We start from the raw sequence: 13,120 nt of genomic DNA, 5'->3' as shown, positions 1-13,120 counted from the left end.
TCTTAATACACATGCTGAGTGCCCCCATTATGTGTTGAGCTCCCACTACACAAACTGAGCTCCTGCTACATGCACTGATTTCCTGCTACATGTGCTGAGGGCCCAGCAAATGAACTGAGCTCCAACTGCACACACAGAACTCCTAGTACATGCACTGAGCTCCTACTTATGCACTGAGCTCTTACTATATGTGCTGAGTGCTCATTACACACACTGAGCTCCTAGTAAATGCACTGAGCTTCTACTACATGCACTGAGCTCCTACTACACATGCTGAGCTCCTACTACATGCACTGAGCTCCTACTCTACATGCTGAGCTCCTGGTAAATGCACTGAGCTCCTACTATATGGACTGAGCTCCTACTATATGTGCTGAGTGCCTCCTGCACACATTGAGCTCCTTCCACATACACTAGGCTCCTACTGCGTGCACTGAGCTCCTACTACCTGCACTGAGCTCCTACTGCATGCACTGAGCTCCAGCTGTACCTGCTGAGTGCTGACAACAGGCAGGGCCTTGGGCCAGGGCCTCATCACCTGAGACCACACAGCAGACATCACCTTACGGGGGTCAGGGTCCAGCAGAAGAGTTAGGTGCTTCACACACTATCATCTACGCTTAGTGATGTGACAGCAGAGGCTGGAGGAGAGGTGTGGTGCTTTGGAGCCCACCAGGCCCCCAGGGCCCGGGGCTGGTCTGGTGCCTCTGTGGGTCTGTCCTCGGTGCAGGGCGTGCCCCCTGCCAGCTCTCTTACCTTCTGTCAGGACTCAGCCCTGAAGCCCGGGCATCCACACTTCTAACTCCCGCACCCCACCATCCCTCTGGAGGTGCTGTGCCCTGACCCCAGACCCTGCAGCTGGGTAAGGGGCTTCCCACGGCCCTCGGGAGGTGGGCCTGGGGTGGGGAATGGGCTCTGAGCAGCTAGTCCCGGGCTGGACCCCAGACCCAGCCAGGAGTGCTTCCCGTGTGTTGCCGCCCGTGTGCGCTTGTTGATGTGCACAGGGCTGCTCCGGGTTCTCCTGTGGCTTTGCCTTTACTGGGTTGCTAACTAGGTGCAGTCTTCTGCCAAGACAAAGACTAGTGAAATGGGTTGGGGAGGGATCGATGCCCAGCAGCCTGGGGCCTGGGACGCCGTGGACCCCTTTCCCCCCTGGCTGAGTCAGGAGGAAACCTTGTCCAGCTGCTGCTCCCTGTGGCTCTCCCGACCCCAGGAATATCCATACTCCCAAGGGCGTAGCCCCAGGCTTGCTGTGAGGTCCGCAGGGGATGCCTGCTGGCCCCTTCCTGCCCCAGACCCAGCCTTGAGGGAAGCTGTGTGAGGCACGGCAGAGCGACCTTGTTCAGGAAAGGAAAGGGGGTCCAGGGGACACCAGGAAAGCTTTGCAGAGAGGGGATTTGAAGGACTCTGGGGCAGGGTGAAGGGGAGAGCAGGCCAGGCTGTGTGCCCAGACCCTGCGCTCAGCCGTGGGCTTCTCACCCCCCGCCAGGGAGCTTTCCCGACGGCACCTGCTCTCCTCTGCCAGCCTGCCCGGGTTAGGTTCCTGGGGCTGCTGTCACAAACTGCCACGAATGCAGTGAAGTCAAACAACGGACATATTCTCTCACAGTTCCAGAGGCCAGAAATCTGAAATCTTGGTGTCTGCAGGTTGAGCTCCCTCTGGAGGTGATAGCCGGAAAAGGTGCTTATTGAAATTTCTTCACTTTGAAAATTCTAAAACTAATTGAGCTGGTTTTCTATTAACCTAACTTTAGAAGTTTACTCTTTGCACTTAGTTCCCTGAAGAATATAGACCAGACATTCTCGGTTTTGCTTAAAGAATTAGAGAATGTCTCAAAGCAAGACCAAACAGAAAGGTGTAAATCTGTAGCTTTTCTCAGAGACAACGAGCTTGACATTCTTGAGTGGTTGGCTGAGAAAGGAGCCACGAAGGACTTTCACGGCACAACAGCAGCTAAACTCTGGCTGTTTAGCTGCTGAATTCAAGGACAAGTTGGATGTGCTTGAGACAACACAGGGCTGAGAAATGGCACAAACCCTCCTCACAAGAGCCCTGGCACGGCTTTTTTATTACTTTTATTTTTTTATTTTTTACTTGTTTTCCTTCTCAACTATCCCTTTTCTTTTTCTCGTTTTCCCCTATAAAAACCCTAGCTCCCACTTTTACTAGGAACTAGTTTGGGAATATTTCCACAGCTCCTTGCTTATGCACTTGCAATAAATCCCCTCTCTGAGACGTTTGTCCTCTGTCATGGGGTCGGGCGGGCCCGTCGACTGGAAACAGCCGCTGTTGGGGAGCGGAGGCTCCCGGGGGAAGCTGCTCCAGCTTCTCGCAGCTCCTGGGGCCCCCCGGCCGTCCTGGGCGAGAGGCGCACCCTCCACCCTCTGCCTCCATCTGCTCATCACCTCCTCCTCCTCTTTGTGTCTCTCGAACCCCCTTGGGTCGACCCAGATAACCTGGAATAATCTCCACTTCTCAAGGTCGTTAACTCAGTCACATCTGCGAAGTCTTTTTGTTGTTTTATTTTTGCCGTGTACGTGTACGGCAGCACTCACAGGGGTCAGGGGTCAGGCCTGGGCATCCTTTCGAGGGACCATATCCAGCCACCCCAGCCTCTGAGCTGAGGCCCACGTGTCTGGTGCTTGGAGTCCCCGGCCTGGGGCTTCCGTGTTTAAGGGGGTCCCTGCCGCTCACCCCGCTCCGTCCACCGGCTGGGTGGCCTTGGGTCAGCATCCCTCTGAACCTATTTCTCACCTGGAAAGCAGGGACAGTCACCAGCGCACTTCTCTTGAGGAACAAAAGGAGCAAGGCCGTGTGTTTCTTATGCAAGTACTGCGGAGCACCCAGCGCTCCCACCAGGCGGGCCACCTCCTCCTGGTGTGGCTGAGCTGACCTGAGGGTTATTATTTCCATTTTCTTTAGCAAGAGAAGCAGTCAATTTATCCTAAGGCAATGACTTCCTCTTGTTCCCATAAATTGTGACCCAACAGGCAGTGCACAAACAGTTTGGTTTGATATCTCCCATTAATCTTTGCTGTATTTTGTAAAACGAACTTCAGTGCAGTGAACTGGGTTTTAATTAAATCTTGACATTTCCGGTATTTCACAACTCACTCTCACATTGGGCTATAAAAGGAGGAGTCCGTATAATTTCATGGGGAGCAATTTCCTTTACTACAAATATGCAAAGTAGAGCTTGCTTCCTTCAGCGTTCTTTCCCTCCGGTTTTATTTTCCTGACTGTACCTGCTGGAACTTCCCTCCGCTTTCCGAAGTGAGCAGGGCTCATCTTGAGGACTCTGAGAAGAGGGATAAAAATGGCAAACCCCCTTGCCAAGGAGGGGGTGGCATTTCAATGTGGTGCCGCGCAGGGCTTGATGGGTGTGTCTCAGCAGTGTTGAGGCACATCAGCCACAGCTTGCCCCTGGGGAAGCTCAGGTGCGACAAGCATCTGGGAGCTCTTCTTGCATCCATCTGTGTCATATCTTCCTTCTCTCTACCCACTGTTCCATCTGGGTTTTACGCTGCATCCCATCATGCCAGGGTCTGTGTTGGGCATTGGGGATACTGGAGCAAATCCTACACAGATCAGTCACTGCCCTTGGGAACATTAGGTTTTAGGAAGAGATGAGGAAAGACAGGCCATTGCCGTGGTGAGTTATCAGTGTCCTGATGGGGCATGCTAGGGCACCTCTCAGGAGACACTCGGGAGCTCCCAAGCTCCCCATGGAATGTTCTTGCATCCAGAAGGGTGGGACTGTTGGGGCCAAAGGTAACCGCTGACAGTTCCAGCCACAGCAGAGTGAGCTGATAATAAGAGTCATGATTCTGTCATCACAAGTACCACAAACTTTTCAGCAAGGGCAAGGAGAACAAAGAGGGATCATGTCTTCATCCCACACCAGGAGATGCCCCACCTCAGCACGTGAGTCATGCAAACCTGTATCAGGACTCTGCTGGAGACTGCTTGTCCCGTCTGGGGCTTGCTCAGCTGGAGCTGCAGCTTGAGTGTGGTGCCTGAGCTCTGCACTGTGGAGTCTGTTTGCATGTGCCTTTTTGTGCAAAGGTCTCAGTGCATCTGCAGGGGCCGTCTTACAGGGAGTCCACTCTCTGGAGGAGGGGACCTCAACTTCTGCTCTTCCCACAAGGGGGACCCACAAGGGCAGATCTAAAGTGCTTAGGTGTCCTTCTTCTTCCCAGCTGTGTCCTGCTTCCTGCCATACTCTGGTCACTCCAAAGCCTCCGGTTCCACCCCAGTCCCCAGTCCTGGCTTGGCTGTGGCCATCATAGGCTAAATGGTGGCTCCCAAAAGAGTGCCTGCCCTAACCCCTGGCTTAGCTTGCTAAAGGCTGCCAAGGCTAGATGCGAGAGTGGGTTGGCCTGTCCATGGGGATTTGTTAACTTGCAGGCTTACAGTTCTGAGGCTGTGAAAGTGTCCAGATCACGGCCTCATCAGGCTCACTTTCTCCCTGAGCTGTGGCGTGGGGATCAGCACACGGCAGTGTCTGCTCGTCTCTGCCTCTCCTCTGGGCCTTGATGCTTTCAGCCTCTGGCTTCAGTGGCCTCCTCTCGGCTCCTGTGCTCTTTTGAGTTCAGCTTCTTGCTCGGGGCCGTCTCTCTCTGCTTCTAAGAGTGCTTTTCCATGTCTTGCACGTTTCTCCCATTTATAAAGGACCCCAGTAAGAGGGCCACGCACTCTCATCAGAGTAATGCAACCGAAAGGTCCCACCTACAGAGGTTTCCGTGTACGGGGATGGATCAACATGGACATGACCTTCGGGGACGCACCCAGCTTCAAACTGTCACATTCCACCCTCTGAACCTCAGAAAGACACGTTCCGTCTATGTGCAAATACGTTCATTCCATCGCAGGACCTCAGAAAAGCCTTACATCGTTTCAGTAACAGTAGTAAGAAGGAAATCTCATCAAATCAGTTGCAGGTCTGCAGCCTGTCAGCCCGTGGCTAGGACCTTAGCTGGAAGAAGTGTCTGTGCAGATGCGATCAAGTGGAGGGCCTTGAGAGGAGGTCACCCTGAACTGCTCAGGTGGGCCCTAAATCCAAGGACAGATGCCCTCATAAGAGAAAGATGAGGAGAAGACACAGAAGAAGGAGATGTGAAGACAGAGCACAGACTGGAGGGCGGCAGCCCCAAGTCACCCGGAGGGGGGTGAGGAGGGTCCTCCCCTAGAGCCTCGGGGTGGGGGGCCCAGCCCCACCACCCCCTTGATTCCAGTCTTTCAGCCCCCAATCTGGGAGAAGATGAGTTTCTGTTCTTCTGAGCCACCCAGTAGGTGGCAGCCACAGGAAACTAATGCAACGTCCACCCCTCGGTCCCTAGTAAAAATTTCCCCTTACTCTCCCCATCCCTCTGTTCCCCAAGGGGCGGTCTTAGACGAGTGTCAGGAGAATAGCAACTACGACCCAAATCATTCTCATCAAAGAGGGCTGATGAGAAAGGCAACGTGGTGTACTGGCTGTAAGCGGGGACTTTGGAGCCAAGCAGCCTGGCTCTGCCACTGACCTGCTGTGTGACGTGGAACAAAGGACTGAACTTCCCTGGGCTTCTGCTTTCTCACTGTGGGACAGGGCTAATGCCTACCCATGGCAGAGGCAAGGATACCCACGCAGCCTTCCCTCTGCTCCTGCACGCTTCCCAGCCCCCTGGCAGGCAGCCCGGAACAGGTGACCAGTTCTGTCACTTGTGAGCCAAGGTGTGAAGGAGTCAGCGCACGGCCCTCCTGCTGGCTGCTGCCTTCTGAAGCAGCCGGGAAAGCCCTGCTCCAGGTGATACAGCTGCTGAAGGGTGGAGCCTCCTCCAGCGTAGGCCCCTGAGAGGGCGTTTGGCGTGGAGCCCTGTCCCCAACAGCGTGTGGCAAACAGATGGCCAGGTAGCACAGGTGGAAAGGAAGCCTTCGTGGGACCTGTTGTCCTGCCCCAGCACGCCCTTTGGAGAGTCTTCACATTAAAAGACAGAGATCTGGGAATTAACAACGTTCCCCGTTGCCAGCCGGGACTCTTCCCCGCAGCCTGCAACCTGCTCGTCTTTCTGCTGGCCCCGTCTCTGCGCACCCAGTGGCAGAGGCCAGGGCCATCATCTCAGCACGGCACACGCTGGGGTGGGCATGGAGCTGGCTGCTCAGCTGTGGGGGCCCGGGGCCGGGGGGGTCAGCAGCTGCCTCCAGCCGTTGGTTCCTTCTGGTTCTCGTCTATCGCCTGGAGAAGCCTGGTCGCTTCAGCCCAGTGTGTGCAGCTTGCACTGCAGGTGAATTCCCCCTCTGTCCTCTCCCTCCCCTTCCTTTTCACAGCATCTTCTACCCCAGACTTTGTTAACATCTGCTTCCATTTAATGGTCAAGGAGCTAGATATCGCTCACATGCCCACATTCCCTCCCTTCTACCATCTACTTTTGGATCTCTGTCTTCCTGAAACTTCTGCAGCAGCATCCCCTCTAAGGGGCCTCCCCGCCCCACTGGGTCTGCGGGAGTCTGGCTTCTGCACTGTAGTGAGTCTTCTCCTTCTAAGATTCAAGCTGACCTCCTCATGCCCTGGGTTAAAGATGCCCTGGTAAAGTGTAAGCTCTTCCCCCTGGGAGGCAGGCCCTTCCAAATCTTGGTCCCTACCCATCTCTCCAGTCCATCTTTCCCTAAGCTCTGGTCTTAGGGAGTGTAGGGTCTTGTGTTCTGGGCCACATAATTTTTCTGGTTGAATTGAGCCCATTGACTGCATGGGAAGCCCACCTGTTTCCCAAGTCTCAGAGCAGGGCCACCTGTCCCCTTTGCCTCCAAGACCCTATTGGGTGCTTGACTCTTGGCCATCCTGCTTTCATCTGCACTATGAGGTTCTTGAATGCAAAATGTGGTCTCATTCATCCTATAGCCCTGGGGTAGCTCCAGAATTTCTACAGTGTAAGGGCTTGGGGTGGGGTAGGGGCTATCTGGTAGGGAGGCTAGGTACACTTCTGAAGCTGTGCAGATGTGTTTGGATAGGCAAACACATTTCTTTTCCTTAGATTGCAGTAATTTAGAGTGGTTTGGGGCTGGTTTAAGCCAAGCACTGGTGCCAGGCTGCATACCGTAATGCTCAGGAATGAATGGACAGCATGCTACACCATGAATGAAAGGATAGAAATATGGAAACAGGGAAATGGACTTTGGCCCAGTGGTTAGGGCATCCGTCTACCACATGGGAGGTCCGCGGTTCAAACCCCGGGCCTCCTTGACCCGTGTGGAGCTGGCCATGCGCAGTGCTGATGCGCGCAAGGAGTGCTGTGCCACACAGGGGTGTCCCCCGCGTGGGGGAGCCCCACGTGCAAGGAGTGCGCCCGTGAGGAGAGCCGCCCAGCGTGAAAAGAAAGAGCAGCCTGCCGAGGAATGGGACCACGCACACTTTCCGTGCCGCTGACGACAACAGAAGTGGACAAAGAAACAAGACGCAGCAAAGACACAGAAAACAGACAACCGGGGGAGGGGAGGGGAATTAAATAAATAAAAATAAATCCTTAAAAAAAAAAAAAGAAATATGGAAACAATGAAGGTGACAGTCATTCTAGCAAGCTTGGATGCAAGGGCAGGGCTCCATGAAGACCTTAAAGGATGAGAAGATGTTCTGGGGTGGGGTGAGGACACATTGGTGTCAGCCTTGTTTGGGTGTGTGTGTTGGGGGATAGATGAGGTGGAAGAGGTGCTGAAGGAATTGGCATCCAGGTCTTTGGGCCCAGCAGCAGGCTTGCTGGATCTATCCAGAGCACTGATGTTTAGTCCACCTGAACATGTTTAGTGCCCACTGAAGTGGTTTGGAGCTGTACGTACCCCAGAAGCACATGCTCTTAAAGTCAATCCACTCCTCTGGGCGTGGACCCACTGTAAGTGGACTTTTGGATGAGGTGACTTCAGCTAAGGTGTGCTCCCTTCAATCACAATGGGTCTTAAGCTGACTATTGGAGTCCTTCGTAAAAGAAGGAAACTCAGACACAGAGAGAAAGCCACAAGATTCAAGAAACTGAAATTAATAGAACCCAGAAGAGAAGCGAGAAGCCAGGAGAGGCGGCCATGTTGCATTGCCTCATGGCGAGCTAAGGACCAAGGAGCCCCTGCAGCTTGTCCCACAACCTGTCCTGGGAAGAAAGCACCACCTTCACGTGCCTTGATTTGCACTTGTTCTCAGCCTCAAAAGTGATAGCTAATAAGTTCTCTTTGTTTAAGTTAACCCATTGCATGGTTTTCGCTTGAGTAGCCCAGGAAACTAAAATGCTCACAGACTCTCTGGAGCCCAGCGGACATCCTGGGCTGGCTGCCTTCTCTCCTCCTTCTACACAGTTGCCTTCCCTCTGTTCATCTGGGGTATGTAGAAGCTTGCGTTCTCAGGAGAAATTAACACCTTTGAGAGCAGAAGCCTGTTCTGTGATTTCCAATTTCCTGTCCATACGTAGAACGTGATGGCACATATCGTGCTGAGAGACTGCACATACAGATGGACGATGACCAGGAAGCTCTGGACCACTATCAGCAGTAACCAGACCAGGGAAGTCTGGCTGTCAACCAGCAAGGATGTGCCCAGGAAGTAGGCCATTGTCTATTGCAAACATCTCAGGATGTCAAACTACAACCCCTGTATCAATCAACCCCAAACAGCCGGACTTGATCAATAACTGATAGCATCCCTGATTCCTCTCCTCACTTCCAACTTAGGATCAGCTGGAGAAAGCTGAATATACTCCCCTAATGAGTCACGTGGATGTCCCACCTCGAATCAGCCTGCCTCCAGCTTCCTGTGCCAACAGCCTTCAGTCAGACATACTGAAGCCTTCCCTTCCTTCCACTACGAAGCTTTCCACTTCTGTGCCTGCCTCTGAGCCTCTGCCAAACGCAAGTGATGGCACTGGCTCCTTCGCTGTGGCAAGCTCTGAATAAACAGGCTTTGTTCTTTCTCGTTTGGGTGTCCTTCTTTTCTTTGTACAGTCCACATGAACAAGGGAACACAGGAGCATGGTCCTTCTCAAGGAGAAGGAAGGAAGGAAGGGGACGGGAGGCTCCTGGCAGGTTCTGGTGGCCGCTGTGTCCTTGCCCAGCTCTGAAGGGAGACCTTGGTCCCCCTGATTCATAGGCGGGGGCGCTGAGTTTGGGAAGCTGGGCAGTGTTCTCGGGTCCACTGAGCAGCCAGCAACGGCCCAGCTTGTGCGCTCTGCCATGGGGGTCCAGGTGGCGGGGAGCTGGGGAAGGTTTCTCAGGTGCATGGGGTGAGGCCACCACAGGGAACGCTGACAGCCTCCTCCAGGAGGGTGTCCCACCCCACTCTGCAGATGTTAAATGGCTCACTGAATGTTTCGCAGCTTAAGAGGGGCCCAGGGCTGCGGGTGGGGGTTGGAACCAGGCTGTCTGCTCTCAAAGTCTCTGCCTTGGTTCGCCAGAGCTTCCGCGGCAAATGCCCCAGAGCAGGTGGCGTGAATGCCGGGGATTTATTGGCTCATGCTTTCCGAGGCCAGAAGGCCCCAGGCGAGGCGTCAGCAAGGCTGCGCTGTCTCTTGAGGCCAGGTGCTCGGGGCGGGCTGGCCACCATCCTCGGCTCCTGTGCTGCCTGCCTGCGTCTGCCACGTGGTGGTGCCTCTGTTTCCGCCCGTGGCTTTCTCTAAAGGTCCCAGCCACGGGGACGGAGGCCTGCCCTGATCTGCATGGGCTCCTCCTAAGTAGGGCCTGGGAGATCCTGTCCACAGGGGAGCCACATCCCCCCTGACAACACATCTGCCGAGGTCCTGCTCACACGTCCACCTGGACGCCACCAAGGCGTGGACGTGTCTGTTGAGGGGGCGCGAGGTTCGACCTGCCGTGCCCCAGAGCAGGAAACCGCGGCGCCTGTGGACATTTGACAGGACCACGTTTCCCCCTGGGCTGTTTCAGCAGAGCAGGAATGCAGGAAGGAGGGATATTAGCTTTTCCACCAGTATCACAAAGAGCAGAAGCTTTATCACCAGCGTGATTCATTATACAGAGCAGGCTTCTCTTTTCATTTTCTGCCAGAACCCCATGTTTTCATTTCTGCTTGATTATCTCCAGCTTCTCCAGAACCTCTGTCAATTAACAGCGCTCAGAGCAGCACTTCTAACAGAATTACACTTCATCATACTATCTGGGCGAAGAGGCCAGGCTGGAGGGGCCTGGGCGCCACCTCTGAGCTTCAGGTAATTAAAAATCCAATATTCTCCACGCAGGGAAAACAGATCCAGAATCATGCTGGTCTAAAAGTAAACATGATTAAAAAGTCTTCCTTCCAGAAGAATTAATATTTAATCCTCATTCTCCTGCCCTGTGTTTAGGTGGGGAAGCTATTTCTTCCCTAGTCTTGGGCTGAATGTCAAAATTTACATTTAAATGGGGCTCTTTTGTACAGAGCCTGTAGCTTCTAGGGCCCTAATGAGTGTCTTAATTTATATAGTTTTAGATGTGCAGACTTGATTAGAGTTCAGCCTCAGAAAACGGGTCGAGGCAGGTTTTCGAAGCAACTAGGTTCAGACCCCTGAAACAGAAGTGCCTCTGCCCAAGAGCCGAGCGTGGTGCTCGGAAGGGCACTTTCTTTGGGATTTAGCGGTTCCTGGAGTCTTAGTTGCATTTTTCTCTGCCTGCAAACCCAGGGACAGCCAAGCAGGTGAAGGAGAAGGGCCGGTGGCGCCGTCATGCGGCCAAGGCAGCTGCCTCACCTGCCGGCTCAGGGACCCGGGGAAGCCGGGTGCATTTAAGCCCCCCCAGGGGGGACTGGCTCGGCTGATTCCCGAGGCTTGAAAATCCAACGATGCTTTAAAAAGGAAGAGCGCTTAGAGCTGAGGGTGATGAGCACCGCTGTGATTCACTGTTAAGGGGCTGTGGACTGGGGCAAGAAAAGGGCAATCCAGTGGAGGTTTTCGCGTGGCGCGTGGCTCGGGGCAATCCAGCGGAGGTTTTCGCGTGGCGCGTGGCTTGGGGCACACACCTGCGAGGGTCTGGGGGATGGCCCGGGGGTCTGACACAGGATCCTGAGGACTGGCGCTCTCCCCAGCCACGACTCAGGGCGCCCTGCAGTGGTCGGCGGCCCCCAGGCCTGGTGCCGACTGAACAGCAGCCAGGCAAGCTTTGTGATGGCCCCTCTCTGGCAGGAAAGGAAGACGAGGCCAGAGGGGCCATCGGCTGCCCCCAGGGCCCCCTGAACCAAGAAGGGCTGACCCCGGACCCCCGCGTGGAGCTCTCTGTCCAGGAGCCTGCCCGCTTCCCAGGGAGAGTGAGGGCCGTTGCGGTGGTGCCCGTCAGCTTCCTCCTCCCAGCCCGCTGCCCACTTGCATCCGTGGCCGTGCTGCTTTTCCTCCCTCTGTGATAGCAGGGCACACGCCCTCGTCTGAGAGACCAGCCTTCCACTTGGCTCTTCCGTGGCCACCTGGCTCTCACTCTTGACTCTCCAACCTCACTCTTCCTACCCTCATGGCGCCGTCTCTCCTGTATTACACAGGCAACACCAACCGACCCAAAGGGGAGGCCGGCTGAGAAGTCCTGTCCTCAGAGCCCAGCGCCATGAGGAGGGATGCTGAACTGCGCTGGCCAGGGCACCGCAAAATCCACTTCCCCCCAGAACCTCCGAACCTCACCTGCTTGGAAATGGGGTCTTTGCAGAGGTAATTGGTTAAGATGCGACTGATGCGATGAGAGCCGTCCATAAAAGAAGAGGACACACAGACCCACACACGGAGGCGGCTGTGTGACAGTGGAGGCAGAGACGAGCGTTTCCGCCCCAAGCAAGGGAGGCTGAGATTTCCAGGAGCAGCAGAGCCGGGCGAGGCAAGGAGACTCTGCCCTAGAGCCTCAGAGGGAGCACGGCTCTGCCAGCACCCCCGTCTTAGACTTGTGCCTCCAGAAATGAGAGGGTGAGTTTCTGTTGTTTCCGCCCACCCGTTGGTGGCACTTTGTTACAGCATCCCTAGGAAGCTAAGACTGACCCTGCCCTCAGAGTCACCACATTCTGCTCCCACCAGTGCCCACCCCCGACCATGCCCACCAGAGCAGTTGACTGCGGAGACCAGAGACCCCAGAGCGGACGTCTTCCTCTCACCTGCGCCCAGGCCCCTTGCCAGGCCCAGATCTAGCTGCTACCTTGGAAGCCCAAGACCACCAGGGCGTCTCGTTAAATCCCTCCCTGCCCGTCTCGGAGCACCCTGTCTGCCCTCCGGGCTAGGCTCCTGGAAGTGCCAGCCTTGCGCTACTCGCCCAGCAGGAGCAGGGTGCCTTCTTCAAGGCCACCCATCCCCACATGACTGCCAAGCCTCCTGGAGCTTCCTGCACAAAGGCCTGGCCAGTCTTGTCTCTGCTCTCCCACCACCACTGCCACCACCCTCGTCCTAACGGCCCGAGTCTGCTTCAGCGAGAAACGGCAGCTGTGCCTTCCCGCACGGCCTTCACGTAACTGCTCGTTTCCCTGCCCCCCTCCAGTCTGCTCCCTGCGTGCCCTCCTCCCCCGGCCCCTCCTCTTTGTGTGCCCCCTGCCATCTCTCCCTGCACTGCCCTCCTCCCATCTCTCCCTGCTCTTCCCTCCTCCTCTCTGTGCCATAGTCTGCCTTCCTTCCCTCTCCTCCCCTCTGCCCTCCTCCGTCTCTACCTGCTCTTCCCTCCTCCTCTCTGCTCCTTGCACAGCCCTCCTTCCCTCTGCTCCTTGCTCTTCCCTCTTCCCTCCTCCCCTCTGCTCCCTGCTCTTCCCTCCTCCCCCTTCCCTCCTCCTTCTTCCCCCCTCCCTCTTCCCTCTTCCTGTTTCCTGCTCTTCCCTCTTCCCTCCTCCCCTTCATCGCCCTCCCTGTCTCGACCTGCTCTGCCCTCCTCCCCTCTGCTCCTTGCACTGCCCTCCTCCCCTCTGCTCCCTGCTCTTCCCTCTCCCTCTTCCCTCCTACCCTCCCTCTTCCCTCCTCTCCTCTGCTCCTTGCACTCCTTCCTCAGATCTTCCCCTGCACTGTCCACCCCCCTTTTGGTCTCTGCCCTGCAGTTCCCACCTGCTCCCCAGACTGAGTTTTTGAAAGTTTAGCTCTGAACTCCGTAGAGCTCCTGGGGTTCGGTAACGTGTGCCTAGCTAGGGAGGCCCTGCAGGCCCAGGGTCACCTGCCGCCCCTCCTCTCC

At 55.5% G+C, this 13,120-nt stretch overlaps 1 long non-coding RNA gene across 1 annotated transcript in view; it reads left to right on the top strand.

The window, feature by feature from the left end:
* The window catches only part of LOC139439283 (uncharacterized), a 39,773-nt gene extending 27,822 nt beyond the window's left edge, over positions 1-11,951 (top strand). Inside the window, exon 3 of the long non-coding RNA XR_011649164.1 lies at positions 11,472-11,951. This is a non-coding gene — a long non-coding RNA (uncharacterized lncRNA). The remainder of the gene's footprint in view (positions 1-11,471) is intronic.
* The last annotated feature ends 1,169 nt before the right edge of the window (positions 11,952-13,120 follow it).

Source organism: Dasypus novemcinctus, chromosome 7, assembly GCF_030445035.2.
Source record: "Dasypus novemcinctus isolate mDasNov1 chromosome 7, mDasNov1.1.hap2, whole genome shotgun sequence".
NCBI lineage: Eukaryota > Metazoa > Chordata > Mammalia > Cingulata > Dasypodidae > Dasypus > Dasypus novemcinctus.
Note: the sequence above shows the minus strand (reverse complement) of the source record. Positions and strands in the feature narration are given on the sequence as shown.